Source organism: Ovis aries, chromosome 15 (genome assembly GCF_016772045.2).
Source record: "Ovis aries strain OAR_USU_Benz2616 breed Rambouillet chromosome 15, ARS-UI_Ramb_v3.0, whole genome shotgun sequence".
Lineage (NCBI taxonomy): Eukaryota > Metazoa > Chordata > Mammalia > Artiodactyla > Bovidae > Ovis > Ovis aries.
In genome coordinates, this window is record NC_056068.1 from 54,428,754 (window position 1) to 54,443,454 (window position 14,701).

The following is a 14,701-nucleotide window of genomic DNA, read 5'->3' on the forward strand; positions in this document are numbered from 1 at the left end:
CAGGACTCCCTGATTCCTCCTAAGCTTTCTTTCCATCCCTCTGTGTGTCCAGTTCCAGGAGTTTGAGTGAACTGAGGGCTTTTGGGAAGCAAATGCTTTCTAAAAGCTGCCTTCAGGGTGAGATGTAGAGTCCTGAGCAGACTCTCGTTCCCAGATATCACTGGTTTATCACAAATACTCTCACACTGCCTAAATTACTTCCATTAAATCATTTCCTGGGGTGAAGGTATAGAAAGCCTCTGTTAAAATAAAAATCTGTTTTCTAGACTTCTCATAACATACCAGCTGAATGGTATTTTCATCTGTTAAGGGTTAGAATGGACACATTCAGTTGTTTTAACTTTTTTTTTTCTTTTTAGCCATTGTACCCTTCTAATCAAACTATTTGTTGAATAGAGCTGCTCTGATCAAAAAGGGAGAGAGACATTTGTTGAAGTCTTTACATCAGTGGTGGGCTCATAGGGACTCCAAGGAGGAGTGGCCCCTGGCCAGTTCCTGATGAATGGCTGAGACTTTGCCAGGGGAGATGTCGAAAGGGCATCTCGGATGGAAAGACATACTTGACGGAAGCAGGACGATAAGAGGGTGGGTGAGCTGATGGGAGAGGCAGGTCTGTGGGGAGGGCCCCTGGAGTGCCTGTGGGCTGGAGCCCTGGCTGGGAGGGGGCTGGGCTGGAGCAAGGTTTGGTGGATCCGACTCCTTGCCAGGCTGGAGAGGGTGGAGGTGGTTCAAGTTCTGGCAACGTGGGGGAAGGGGGCCCCACCATCAAAACATGTCCAGTCTATGGACTATCTCTTTTACTTTTATCTAGTTTGTTTCACTTTTCCTATTTCATCTTCAGTGCTCCCATTTCATTTAGTTTATGTTTCCCAATTTCTCCATCTCTTTTTTTTTAAATTTTTCTTATTTTCTTTCTCAAGCCTTTATCAAGTGTAGAAGTTTTTATATACATATATATAAATAATATGTATAATATATATTTTTTAGAAAACTTATGAATGTTTGCCTAACTAAAAAATGTATGACATTTTGATACCACTTGTTTGACTTTGTGTGAATAGAATGCTAGATTTCTTTAAAAAAAAAATAGAATGCTAGATTTCTAATAAAAAAATAGATATGCAACAAGCAACAAAGGTTTACTGTATAGCACAGGGAGCTATAGTCAGTATCTTGTAATAACCTATAATGGAAAATAATTTCAAAAATAACACAGGTATATATGTATAATCTCTTTTGCTGTGCACCTGAAACATTGTAAGTCAACTATACTTCAATAAAATACATATATTAAGAAAAAAAAAAACATGTCCAGCTGTTCCTAGTTAAGGAACATGTTCCTAGTTAAGGAATAGACCTGCACCCACTCGAGGTGCTCAGGGCTCTGATGGGGGTGTGGGGTGAAGCACGGGGGCTGAGACAGCACCTGGGTGGGACGACCCCAACTAGCTGGGGTCAGAGTAGGCTTCCTGGAGCAGTTATGTGACCTGCATGCTACAGCCTTTCAGATGGGTGTCAGCACCTCAAGGAAGGTGTCCAGCCAGAGGTGCCAGCATGGGCAGAGGCTGTGTGCAATCCTTGAAGGAGGGTTAGAAGCAGAGGAATATGGCACCTGCCCTGCCCTATCCCAGTGGGATCCCTGAGTATGGCTGGTTTCCTCCCTCCAGTGCCTCCCACCTTCCCTACCGTAAGTCTCACCTCTTTCAGCTCATCCTTAACCCCCTCCCCTTCTGAAACCCAGCTGAGACTCTGGCCCTGCCATGCTCTGCCCTCCATGGAGACCCCTGGCCCTCAGGGAAAGTCTAGGTTTCTGAGGGGGCAGTTGCTGGGAGAAGGTCCGTATCAAACCTGCATAATCCCAATCCTGCCAAGCTTTCCAGTCTCCAAGAGGCAAAGAAAGGTGAGATGGGGAGGGTGGGCGGAGGGGCCCAATGGCCTCCTCCGGATGGGGGAAGCGGAACTTCCCGAGATAAGGGCAGCCAACAATGGGGGGCTGTGTGGTGCGGCCTGTCTCCAGAGGAAATGAGTGGCCTCTGCACCATTAATCCGCTGTGGCCCACGGCACCCTGTGAAAGGGGGACCCAGGTAGGGGCAGATGTTCCCAGCCTGCCCCAACCCCCAACAGACACACACACACACACACACACACACACACACAGAGTCCCCGACACTCCGGGTTCTCTTGCTTCCAGGATCATGCATGCAAGAAGGGATCTGGGGCAGGGGCAGAGGAGGGGGCTACTTGGGCTGGGGAAGTAGGGCTGGATTGGCTGCCCAATTGAACTCAACCCTCAGCGGGCCCTGGTAAGCATCTGTTCTCTTTGAACCCTTTGTTCCTCCCTGAACCCTGGTCTGCCTTCCTTCTTGGCTGTCCTTGGAGTCTGAGAACACTGCCATGCCTGTCATGCCCCTGTCAGCACATGGGGCTCAGGACATGTGCTTTACCCAAATCCAGGGGCTCTGACTGGAGCTTTTAGACAACAAGCTAGGCTGCTAGCAGGGACGTTCGGGCTTTGTGAACTGTCGCAGCTACTGCAACTAAAGTCAGTATGGAGCGTGCACAGCCCTTTTCTCTTCTCGGCCTCAGTTTCCCTTCCTGCACTGTGAGGGATGGGATTCAGTGACCATCCTGTGGAAGATGGGCTGCTGTGGCCAATGACAAGGGGTGTGAAGCCAAGGAGTTCCCATAAGTCCTCCCCTCTCCCCACTGCCAAATTCCGCCTTAGCTACTGATCAGCCATGTGACTGTGCAAATCCTTTCCTGCCTTGAGGACTTGGTCTCCCTGTCTGTAAACTGGGGCCCTGGCCAGCCAGCTCACAGGAATTCCACGACCGTCGGTGTAGGGAGCTCTGCCTGCTACATAGGAAGGGTTACCCAGGTTGGGGGCTGGGGGGAGTCACTGTTTCTGAAGTGGCCCAGGCTGGGACTTCTTATCCAGGACCCCATCTCCAGGCCTCAGAGCCCAGCCCTCTCTGCCCACCCTTCCCTCCCCACTTCCCATCTCTCACTCTTGCCCCCACCTCTTGGATGGCCACCCTCAGGGAAAGAAGTTAAGATTCCCACCTCAAGAGACTCTCAAGACAATAGACAGAACCCGTGAGGCCCTCGGATCACTAAGGTCAGCCCACTCACTATTCAGACCAGGAAACCAAGGAGACAAGGGCTGAGAGTGTCCTGAAGCCACATGGCCAAGCAGGTAGCAGAGAAGAGCCTGGAATGCAGATTCTCTGTCATACACCCTGGTTCTGGAACGTTAGGGCCAGAAGGATCTCCAGGCTCAGGTTGTCCAAATCCTCTCTGTTGCTGAGGCATGGAAGGGAGGAAAGCCATGCCCAAGTTCTCCCCAGGAGCAGGCTGGAGCCGTGACCTCCCAAGTCTAGGGTCCCTTCCTGGCCCACACCCTAGTGGCCCAACTAGGTTGGGGTATCCCCTCCTGTCCCCAAGCTTGCAGTCAGGAACAGGGTCTGAGAGGCCAAAAAGAGAAAGAATCACCATGAAACACACTGGTGTGAGCCCTTTTCCACCCACTCCACCCCACCGTGCTTCCTTCTCCACCATCCACTGCTCCTGCACCCTCCCAAGGATCCTTTCTTCCAGAAAAGAAAGCTGTTGGGACGGGGAGGAGGAAGCAGGTGACTTTGTTCCAGGAAAGGCTTGCCTTAGTCCTGGGGGTATGTGGCTGGGGCCAGGGCGGGGGCGGAGCTGAAACACATCAGTGCCCTCCCCACCCAGCTGCTCAGACTGCCATCACCCCCCAGGCAGTGTGTCCTGGGCAGGGCCCAGCTCTCTCAGAGCAAAGAAAGAGAAGCAACACTTGCTGAATCTGCAGACAGTGCTTAGCCCTGTGCCAAGGGTCCCTATGCGAAGAACTGACTCATTGGAAAAGACCCTGATGCTGGGAGAGATTGAAGGCAGAAAGAGAAGGGGACGACAGAGGATGAGATGGTTGGATGGCATCACCGACTCAATGGACATGAGCCTGAGCAAGCTCTGGGAGTTGGTGGTGGACAGGAAGCCTGGAGTGCTGCGGTCCATGGGGTCGCAAAGAGTGGGACACAACTGAGTGACTGAACTGGACTGAACTGAAGTGTCCCTAAGCATGATCTCTATTCATCCTTAGCAGAGCCCTGGAGGTGAAAATGAATGCTTCCATTTTACAGATGAAAAAGTAGTTATCCACAGACAGGAACTTCCCTAGGGTCACAAAGATGGTACACGGCAGCGTCGGGGCTAAGCCTGGCCTGAGCTCACTGTCCTGCTCCCTGATGCCCACTCCCCACCCCATTTTAGGAAACCAGTCTTATATATGAGAAACTATGACCCAGCTCTGAGGCCCTCTCTTGTCCATAAGGGATTCGCTGACAAGATGACGAAATGGCTGGGCCACAGCAACTGCTCTTTCCTTTGTTTCGCTCTGTTAAACCCAAGTCCCGTCCCCGCTGGCTGGGTAGGAGTGATAAGCTGTGACTCTGGCAGGACAGGTGGGTTTCGTGGTGTCATCCACACTTCCTCCCCGTGCCTTGCCGATCCCCGTCAGTGGAAACACACCCTGTTCCCCCTCTCTCGGTGCTCAGAAAGCCTCATATATTTTGGACCTGGGTTCATAAGTTCCCTATTTCCTAGGATCTGTGAGTCTGTACTAGTTTCCCTGAAACCTCCCAGGCTGGGATCCCACACCCCCAAGATTCCTTCTGTCCCAGTTGTGAGCACCTTGAGGGTCATTGTTCTGTTTATCTGTGCTTCTCCCCACGGATTCACAAGGTCTCCTCAGGGACAGTAGGTCCAATGGATCTCTGCCCAGCAAAGCACGAAGTATGCAGTATATGACAGGGCAAGCTTGTCCAGTGAAGGGACGTGATTGATATCAATCAAACTGATATAATCAAATATTCCTTGATTTTATCTGGCACCCCCGCTTTCTGCCCTTGGCATGAAAAGAACTTTCAAGACAGGAACAGAAGGCTCAAGATGGTGCAGTGAGGTGGCCTCTAACCTTCTTAGCCCTGAATTAGGTCCTGAATGTCAGTGCTGCAGCCCTAGGAGACACATGGCAAGGGGCAGCTAACGGCCCTGTCTTCTGCTCAGCTGTTTCGAAATCCTGCCACCCATCCAGTCACTGGGTGCCTGCTCTGTTCCAGACCCCAGGCCAAACACCGTCTGCACAGTGAGGAGGGGGTGTGTCCCTACTGACAGGTAAGAAGACTGAGTTCAGAGAGTGGAAAGAGCTTGCCCAAGAGTGCCTGGCTTGCAGGGTGTGACATGGAACTTCCAACCATCCCATCCCGGAGTGGCTCTGCCTCCCAGTCTCTGATGCACTGGGGGCAGCTCTAGAGAATGACCTGCTTCTGGGTAGAGGGAGGGATCCTCTTGGCATGAGAGGATCATGAGACAGGGAGCCCCCGTCCCAGGAGGAATGCAGAACGGGCAAGAGGGACACTGGCGAAGATGCACAGAGAGGACAAACACTCCATAAAAGCCTGTGGAGACCTGAGGGGGCGTCGGTCTGTCCCCTCCCCAGAGCAGTTGTGCCTGGGGCCACCAGCTACAGATGAATGGAGCCCAGGAGAGGGGCCTGGCCACAGAGGCAGGTATGGATCGGCACTTGGCTGCTGGACCCAGAAAGGCTGGAGCAGACAGAGTGAGAGCAGCCACAGTTGGAGCAGGGGTAGGGGGTGGGGGGCACGGGGTAGGGGATGGGCGGGTGGGGAGGAATGTTGGAAACTCTGGCAGGAAAGGCAGCTCCAGTGACACAGGTGATGGGAGGGAGCCAGGGGAAGGGGTGTCTGCAGAGCTGGGCAGGGATGGAGGTAGGTGGGTGGGTGGCTGGGTGGGGAGGTGGGGTCACTGGTGAGCTAGGCTTGAGGCTCAGGGTGGAGGCGAGGCAGGGGGCCTGCTGAGCAGAAGGGATGGGAGAGAGCAACGTGAATGTGTTTCCATGGGGATGGAAGAGGGTGAAGAAAAGCAGGGAGGTGCTAGGTGGAGAAAGGGCCTGCTGGAGGGAAGAGCAGGCAGGGAGCCCAGGGATGGGACACAGGAAGTCTCTTCCATGGGACAGGCCAGAGGGAGGACAGAGCAGGGAATGGGAAACACACAGGGGAGTTCTGGGGGCAGGAAGTTAGAGATCCTTCTCTGTGCAGCAAGAGAGTGGAGTGCCTCGAGGGGCGAGGGGCGAAGGCTTGCTGCTGATGGGAGAGGGGGAGAGAGCTGGGCAGAGAATCTGGAAATGCTGCCACTGAGGGCCAAATACAGCTGGACACAGACCCACACAGGCAACCCACAGCAGTGGGTTGACACTTAGTGGCGCAGACACTTAGTGACCCAGGCAGACTGATTCCAAAGTCCAGCTTTCAACCATTACACTCTCCCCTTCATCACAAGGAACTTAGATTTGTATTTATAAAGAACTTATGAAGTGTCAGGCCCTGCACCAAGCCTTTCACAAAGTGTTAACTTGTTTAAGCCTCATACAATCGTAAAAGGCAAATACATTGATTATATACACGGACACACATGAATACTCATGGACACACAGACAGACACTCACAGATATACAGAGATGCACTGGTTCACAGCCACCCTGGGCTGGAGCATGTGGTGGGGCAGGGGCAGAGCTGTGGTTAGAAACCCCTCCTGCCAGGCTCTCACCCCTCTCTCCACCTCCCCACCTGCCTTCTCCTAACCGCACCACACCCCTCTGCTCTCTGTCTCCCTCAGTTCAGATCAGTCAGTTCAGTCCCTCAGTCGTGTCCGACTCTTTGCGACCTCATGGACTGCAGCACGCCAGGCCTCCCTGTCCATCGCCAACTGTGTCTCCCTAGGACCAAAGATTCTTTCTGAACCATTTTCAGACTATCCTTCCTTGTCCCCCAAGGCCCTGACTCATCCCCACTTTGGGAAGACTGAGAAATCTAAGTCCCAGGCCCTGTGATGGAGGATTCCAGGCCCTAACCTTTAGGGCAGGCTGTCTGTTGTTGGAGGCTCCCCCTACACTGTGTTACCCCACCCGCAGTCCAAGCATTCCTAGGAAAGGGACCCTAGAACTGGTGCAGAGAAAGGCCCCTCCAGTATTTGATTGGGGTGGCTTGGAGAACCACTGAGTTCACCATCCCTGGGCATAGCTGGCTAGAAAGAAGGGGGCCTCTGAAGCTGCCTGCCTCCTATCATGCCCCGCTCCCTCATGGAGGTCCTTTCTCCGCCCCCCAGTCCCAGAGTTCACCGGCTGCCTCCCTCCCCACCCCCGGTCCACCCAGCTAAATAAACCAGAACTCCCTCCAGGAGGTCCCCTGGCCTGCAGCAATTCTACCACATTTTGAATTCTTCCTACCCTGTATCCAGATCCAGCCCCTGTCCACCAAATTCAGCCATTCATTCATCTGCCCATTGTATCCCTCCTTCCCTCATCCAGCATCTAAAAGTGACTGTGACACTGGATGCCACAGATTCAAAAACCTTGCCTTTCCCCCTCAACAGGGCTCTGATGAGGTTCAAACAGGTTAATGGTTGTGAACATTCCGGGTAAACTGCTGTGATCTGTGCCACGGGACAAGCTTCTCACTTGTTTCCAGAGCACAGTAACGCTGGGAGGCAAGGACCCTGAAGGCTTGAAGCCACCGGGTGCCTCTGGGAATTAAGGGATTCTGTCTGCTGGGAGCCCAGAAGTGAGGAGATGAGGGCTTCATAGTGAAGCTAGAGCCAAAGACAGGCCTGGGTGAAGGGGTACCAGCTTTGTTCTGTGGGTGTTGGAAAGCTGAGATAGGATTTCCAGTGGGGAGTTATAAGATCAGATCTGCAGGGCAGCTGATATGGACAGCCCACGCTATCTCCATGGAGAATATAGAAACCTTCAAAGAAGAGGCCATTGGAAGTGAGGGCTGAGTCCCATTAGTAGGCGGAGAGGTGCTTATTCAGAGCTGGAGTCTGAATCCATAAGCCAAGATTAAGGTGGAAAATTCTAGACGATTCATAAACTTGGGCATGGTCCTTTCTACTGCCTTGGTTCCATGAATCATCCTGACACAGGAAGGGAGTTTGGTTGGTCCGGAGAAAGAAGAAAAGGAGACTGGAGAGAGGGTGCCCCTGCCAGGCACCCTGGGGGAGCTGCAAGGATACAGTGGGACCCAGATAGGAGTGGAGAGCAGAGGGACTGGGCAGGGCCAGTTGTTCAGGGTGTTCACTGCACAAGGACAGCCAACCAAGGGGATGAGAGTGTAGGGAAATCCTGGCACGGGGCTGCATCTGCTCAAAGAGGTACCTTCTTTCTGACTTTTGTAAAGGCCCCATAGTGTCTTACTGGGGCTCTAGGGCCAGAGGAGAGCCAAAGGGCCTTGGAAAAAATTCAGGAGCTGAGAAGGCAGAAGCCTACTAGAATCCATCACTATCTCTTGCTCTTTCAAAACACCGCCTGGTTGTCCCCTGGGCAACAAGGGAGATGAGGCTTCACTGGCTGGTTGAAGACTCATCCTGAGGAAACGGGGCTATGACTGGCCCTGGGTTGGTTCTGGAATTCCCAGCTGACTCAGGCATGGATGGCCCCGTGGCAGAGCTGTGTGACTTGGCCAAGAGAGGGATAGTCTGGCAGGGCTGACCATGAGTTCTGCTGCTGCTCTACAGGGCACTGTCCAGCAGTTTCCAGAAGACCCGGCTGAAAAGTGAGGCATCAGATGAGGTGGTGGCCACACTCGTGCTTGCCTCCAGGAAGCTGTGAGGTGGGGGAAGGCCTGCAGGGGGCTGAGCTCAGAGTCTGGCCGCGTCACATCCCTTTGTGGCAGTAGCATATCAGTGTCCCCTCTATAGTTCAGTGTCCTCGTCCACACAGAGGTAGTGTCTGAGCCTGCCCTGAGGTGTCTTCTAATTCCCAGACCGAAATCCCTGTGCATAGCCCTTCACCCCCCATCACCTCACCTGATTTTATTGCCTTCTGAGTTAGGCAGAAGGCATTAATCCTATTTGACCAGTGGGGAAACTGAGGTTCCATCACTGAGATCCAGGATCCCACAGTGGGCAGGTGATGAAGCTGGAATCCACTCCTGGGCCCTGAGATCACCATCGCCCTGCCCCGAGGTGCCTGCCTTGTGGCTGCTGTGGGCAGGGCCAGACATCCCTCTCCACCTAGGAGTGGGGTGTGGTAGGGAAGCTCAGGCAGGCCAGGGGGCAAGAGATCCCTCAACCTGAATGGGGTGTTTTCTCCCATCACTTCCGGGGAGCACCCACCTTTCCAGCTGCCCATCTTCCCCACATGCCAGATTCCAGAGCCCCGGTCTGGGTTCTGGAGTGGTGGTTGCCATTTGAGAGCGCAAACCATGCCAGGCCCACTGCTCAGCACAATACGCACATCAGCTCACTTAAGCCTCTCAACAGCTCTGCAAGGTACAGGGGCTTTATTCCCAGTTTACAGATGTGGAAACAGAAACCCAAAGCAGTTAAGTCACTGCCTGGAGTCACAGCTAGCAAGTGCTGGTGCTGGGAGCAGAGTCTGTTCCCCAACAACTCTATTGCTCTGCGCTGCGGTCCACATGGTTTACTGGGTGGGTCCCATGCCTAACTCTCTGAATGGATGGGCCAGTCCTGACCCTACAGGGCTCACCCAGTGCAGAACCAGCACAGCACTGTCTTCTGGAGCCGCATGGGGTCCTGGCCATCAAGTTGCACAGCACAGGAAGCCCGGCCGGCCAGCTCTTAGTATGAGGTGTTTTCTGCAGCTCTAAAGACAGAAAGAGAAGCTCCTGTCAGACCTGGCATGAGGCCTTAGGCTGGAGAGGCCACAGCCCCCAAATCTGCCCCTGGAGACCCAAGCCTCCTGTCCTGTCCCAAGGAACTCCATCCCATACCTGGAGTCACATGCCTCTGGTTCCTGGGAAGCCACTTTGCACGAATGGACACGATGCTCCAATGAGGAAGAGTTTCTCGTTTGGCCCCCCTTGCGTCCTCCCTGCTCCAGCCTTGCAACCACACCCCACGTCAGGGCATCCCCGAGTGCAATCCCTGCTAGAAGGGGAGACTGAAGCTCTACAGGGGCCCAGACTGGTGCAAAACCACGCCGCCTGGGGACCCTGTTCTACTCCCTCTCCCTCTCCCAAGGCTCCCTGCCCAGCCCAGCACGACAGGGCTTGGCCTGGTGTTGGCACCTGGATTATAATGGGTTTCCAACTCTCACAAGATAAATCCCAGCTCCTCGGCCTGGCAGGTCAGGATATGGCCCTGCCATCTGTTCCAACTGTGCCTCCCCTGACTGCCACCCTAGGCACCTTATACACTCACCTCCCAGCTCCAACACCAGGGGCCACCACAGTAGCATGCCGGTCACATGTCTTCCAGGTCCAATCATCTGTGGCCATGTCACATGGGCTAGTATGGCTGCCAGAGCCACTGGGAAGTGGGGGGAGTTCCCAGAGGATATGGGGCGTGAGCCCTGAGACTACCACCATGATGATGGAACCACTTCTGAAGGAGAAGAGCTCCTAGGCCCCTGGGCTTGCCTAATCCAAACACTGCCTTGTTAAAGTCAGGAGCTGAGGCCAGAGAGGGCCAGGGACTTGCCTGAGTCCACACAGCACATGAGTGAAGGTGCCATGCAGCGGGGGTCCACACAAGGATAGACACAGTTTCCGCAGTCGGTAAGGCATTTTTACCATCGTTGCCTCATTTAATGCTCACAGTGACTATGCAAGTTGGTTCCTAGAGTGCTCAATTTCCAGGTGAGTAAGTAGGGCCTCGGAGTGGAGGTTACACAGCCACGGAGTGGAAGAACTGGGACAGAATTCAGGTCTATCAGAAACCAAAAGCCTTGGGCTCTTAGAGTGGCACAACATTGCAAATGTAATTAATGTCACTGAATAGTGCACAGAACAATGGTTAAAATGGCAAAGTTGATGTTGTATATATTTTGGGCTTCCCCTGTGCAATGCAGTGGAGAAAGCAACGGCACCCCACTCTAGTAATCTTGCCTAGAAAATCCCATGGATGGAGGAGCCTGGTAGGCTGCAGTCCAGAGGGTCACTAAGAGTCGGACACAACTAAATGACTTCACTTTCACTTTTCACTGTCATGCATTGGAGAAGGAAATGGCAACCAACTCCAGTGTTCTCGCCTGGAGAATCCCAGGGACGGGGGAGCCTGGTGTGTTGCCGTCTGTGGGGTCGCACAGAGTCGGACACGACTGAAGCGACTTAGCAGCAGCAGCAGCAGCAGCAGTGCAATGCAAGAGACGCAAGAGACATGGGTTCGATTCCTAGGTCGGGAAGACCTCCTGGAGGAAGCTATGGCAACCCACTCCAGTATTCTTGCCTGGAGAATCCCACGGACAGAGGAGCCTGGCAGGCTATGGTCCATAGGTCACAAAGAGTCCTGCATGACCGAAGCGACTGAGCATGCTCGCACATTTATTTTAACTGCGATTTTAACAATGAATAGTGTAATATACCAAAAGCTGTTGTACACTTTAAATGGGTGGGTTGCATGGTATGTGAGCTATATCTTAATAAAGTTTTTTTTAAGCCTTGGGCTCTTAACCAGGATATTCTTCAGACTGTTGTCTCAAGGAGCCCTCAGGACACAGACATTCCCCGAACGAAGAGGGAGGGGCACCACGAGAGAAGCAGAGAGAGCAGAGCCTTTAACCAGGGTTATCAGGCTGCAGGTCAGACTCTTGTGGGGCTTTGTAGCTGCCCAAATGCCCAGAATGTCTCTAGACATTCTGCTGCTGCTGATATTGATACCACGCTGAGACCACTGTCCTAACCCATGGCAGAGGAGACACTGAATGGGTTTTGAAGGATGAATAGGAGCCCCAGGCTGGAGAAGTTTGAGAGAGGAAAGGGGATCCAGTTAGAAACGAGAGTGTCTACAAAAGCCTAGAGGTGTGAGGAGGAGGGGCTGGGTGTGGCAAGTAGTCAGACCCAGTGGGTTAGCGCCAAAGAACTGTGCAAACTTCAGCTCTGAAGCCAAAAACAACAGAGGCCAACGGACGCCCCGGGCACCCTCCCTGCCACCTTTCCCACTCCGACCCCCACCATCACCTGAGGCCTTCTCAGCCTAGCAGTCAAGAGCCTAAATTTACCGGGTGACCAAGACTGAGCCCTGAACTTTTTCTCACTTCTCACCTACCAAGGAAAGAAGCACAAAAATCCTCTGAGGAGGCATCTACTTCAGCCCCCAAAGGCCCCTGGGGCCCATGACATGCTGCTCTGAAGGTGCTGCTTTGGGACTGGTAGGAGTACCACACTGGGCTTTTATATCTTGGAGGTCTGAGTACTGCTGAGACAGTAGGAGGGAGGTGGGAGAAAAGGTGGAAAGAAGAGAGAAATTGTATTCATTCAGAAAATTTTTTTACTGATTGCTTACTACACACCTAGTACAGAGTGGATGAAAACAGAATGAATGAGTGAGAAAATCAGTGGGTGGGCGTGTCTGCTGGCAGCTGGCCCTCGGGGAACCTGGGTGGGGGGCTGCCAGGTGGGGCTGAGGGCCTGGAAGGAGACCCTGGGTGGGCGTACCAGTGAGTGGTGCCGGCTTGATCACAGGGGCGTCCACTGGTTTTCTCTTTCAGAGGCCAGGCAGGAGGTCTAGGCCCTGACAGGCCACTTGTGCCTTAAAAGCCCTGATTTACTCTGCGGCCGCCTGCTGGCCATGATGTCGCCTGCGCCTTGTTTATTTGTGAGGCCAGGTTGGGGTCTGGCTCCTTGGTCCTTCCCCGTTTCATGTGTTCTAACCCCACATGGTGAGGAAGACGGATGCCTTGGAATTATTTTGCATGAAACAGCCGTGGAAAACTATTTGGCCAGTATTTGATTTCACCTCTTGTTACAGCATAATTTGTTATCCTGAAACATGAGCAGCTAGAGGCCTGGAAGAGCAGATGTTCCTGGAGAAGCTGAGGGCTCTCCAGGCAGGGCTGGCAGTGACACAGGGCAGCGGAGGGGCACAGCTTCTGCCATGCAGGCCTGTACCCCTTAGGACTGTGGGCGGCTCATGGAGGCCTTTCTGGGGCTTGGTTTCCCCCATCTGGGATAGGGACACCTCCCTCCCAGAGTTGTTGTGAGGACTGGATGAAACAGTTGACAAAAAGCCCTTAACACAGTGCCTGACCCGCAGTAAGATTCAATAAATGTTGGCTATTATTCCTGGAAGAGATGATTGTCCAAGAGAAGCTTTGAGAGCACGAGTAGAAGTGAATTGAGTGAAGAGATGTGTTTTCTGGCACAGTACGAGAAAAGACACAGAAGGGAAAACTGGAACAATTATTTGGTGTGGCTGAAACAGAAAGAAGAAGGCAGGCAGCAGTGGGAGAGGGCACCCCTGGGCTGGGAGGAAAGCTGGGTGAAGTCTGCAGAGTCAGCTGAAAGGCCCGCCCCCACCCCGTATGTGTTTCCTGGGGCCACCATCACCAAGCACCACAGCTGGGGGCCTTGAAACAGGAGCAACTTATTCTCTCACAGTTCTGGAGGAGAGATGTCCAAGTCCAAGGTCAGGCAGGATTATGCTCTCTCTGTAGGTTCTAGAGAAGACTTCTTCACCTTTTTCTAGCTTCCGCTGGTGGCCTGCAATCCTTGGCACGTCCTGGTCTGCAGTTGCATCACTCCAATCTCGGCCCCTGTTGTCACATGGCATTCTACCCCTGTGCCTGTGTTTGTATCTCCTTGTCTACGTGTAAAGACGACAGTCATACTGGATTGAGGACCCACTCTGCAGCCTTAAAAGCAGAGTTATCCAGAACTGACTTCAGTCTGTGCCAAGGCAGAGGTCCAGAGAGGACGAAGACCTTCCCCAAGGTTACACCTGGGGCCACAGCAGGGGGAGGAGAGGTGGGGGGCCGGGGCTTGTTCTCTTGGACCTCTTGGCTTGAGGTCCAACCCCCAGCCCCTCAGCCCACCCTCTCCCATCACCTCAGCAGCACAGGTGCTCCCTGCTCTAGACCAAGAATTTCAAGGGTAACAGGAGATAGGGATGGGAGTGGGAGGTCGCATTGAGTTTGGAGCCCTCTGGGAGAGTGGGCAGCACCAGGTGAAGGCAGGATGAGGGTACATGTGGGTGGAAGGGCAAAGTGCTGGGCTTAGGGCAGTGGGGACAGGTGTGTGTGTGTGTGTGTGTGTGTGTGTGTGTGTGTGTAGACAATGGCCCTGAAAAGAGAGTGGCACCAAGGACAAAAGGAAGGCTTTATTAGTGGGGAGGACTGATTATGCCTCTCTTGAGAGAGGAGACCTCAGAACTGTGGACAAAGGTGAGGATGGGTGCTGTCGCCCTGAACTCAGAGACAAGGCCTCGCTGGATTCAGTGGTTCTCCCACTTTTAAGTTGCTGTTAAGACTCTCAGATTAGGCCAGAATGGTTATTCACTCTAAGGACACGGTGTTCCACGGTGTTCTCAGGCCAGCCTTGCTCCCTAGAGAACTAGAAAAGCAGCCAGGAACTGAGGGGGCAGGGCCACGGCACTTCTCATCACTGCATCTCTCTGCAGGTGCCTTCCTGGACTCATGGGGGAGGAGAGACACTCCTCAGCCCTCCGTTCACCTGTCTCTCAATACTGGCCACACTTGAAGACCGACTGACAGACAAAGCTGACTCTGAACCCTCAACTCCCAGTTCAGCAAGAGAACAACCATGGTCTCCAGGTCACGTGTTCATGCTGGCCCAGTCAGGAGCCAGGATCCCAGGTGGATACACATGGCCCCGGGGCCCCACCCACAGAGTGACCCGCGAGGAGTTT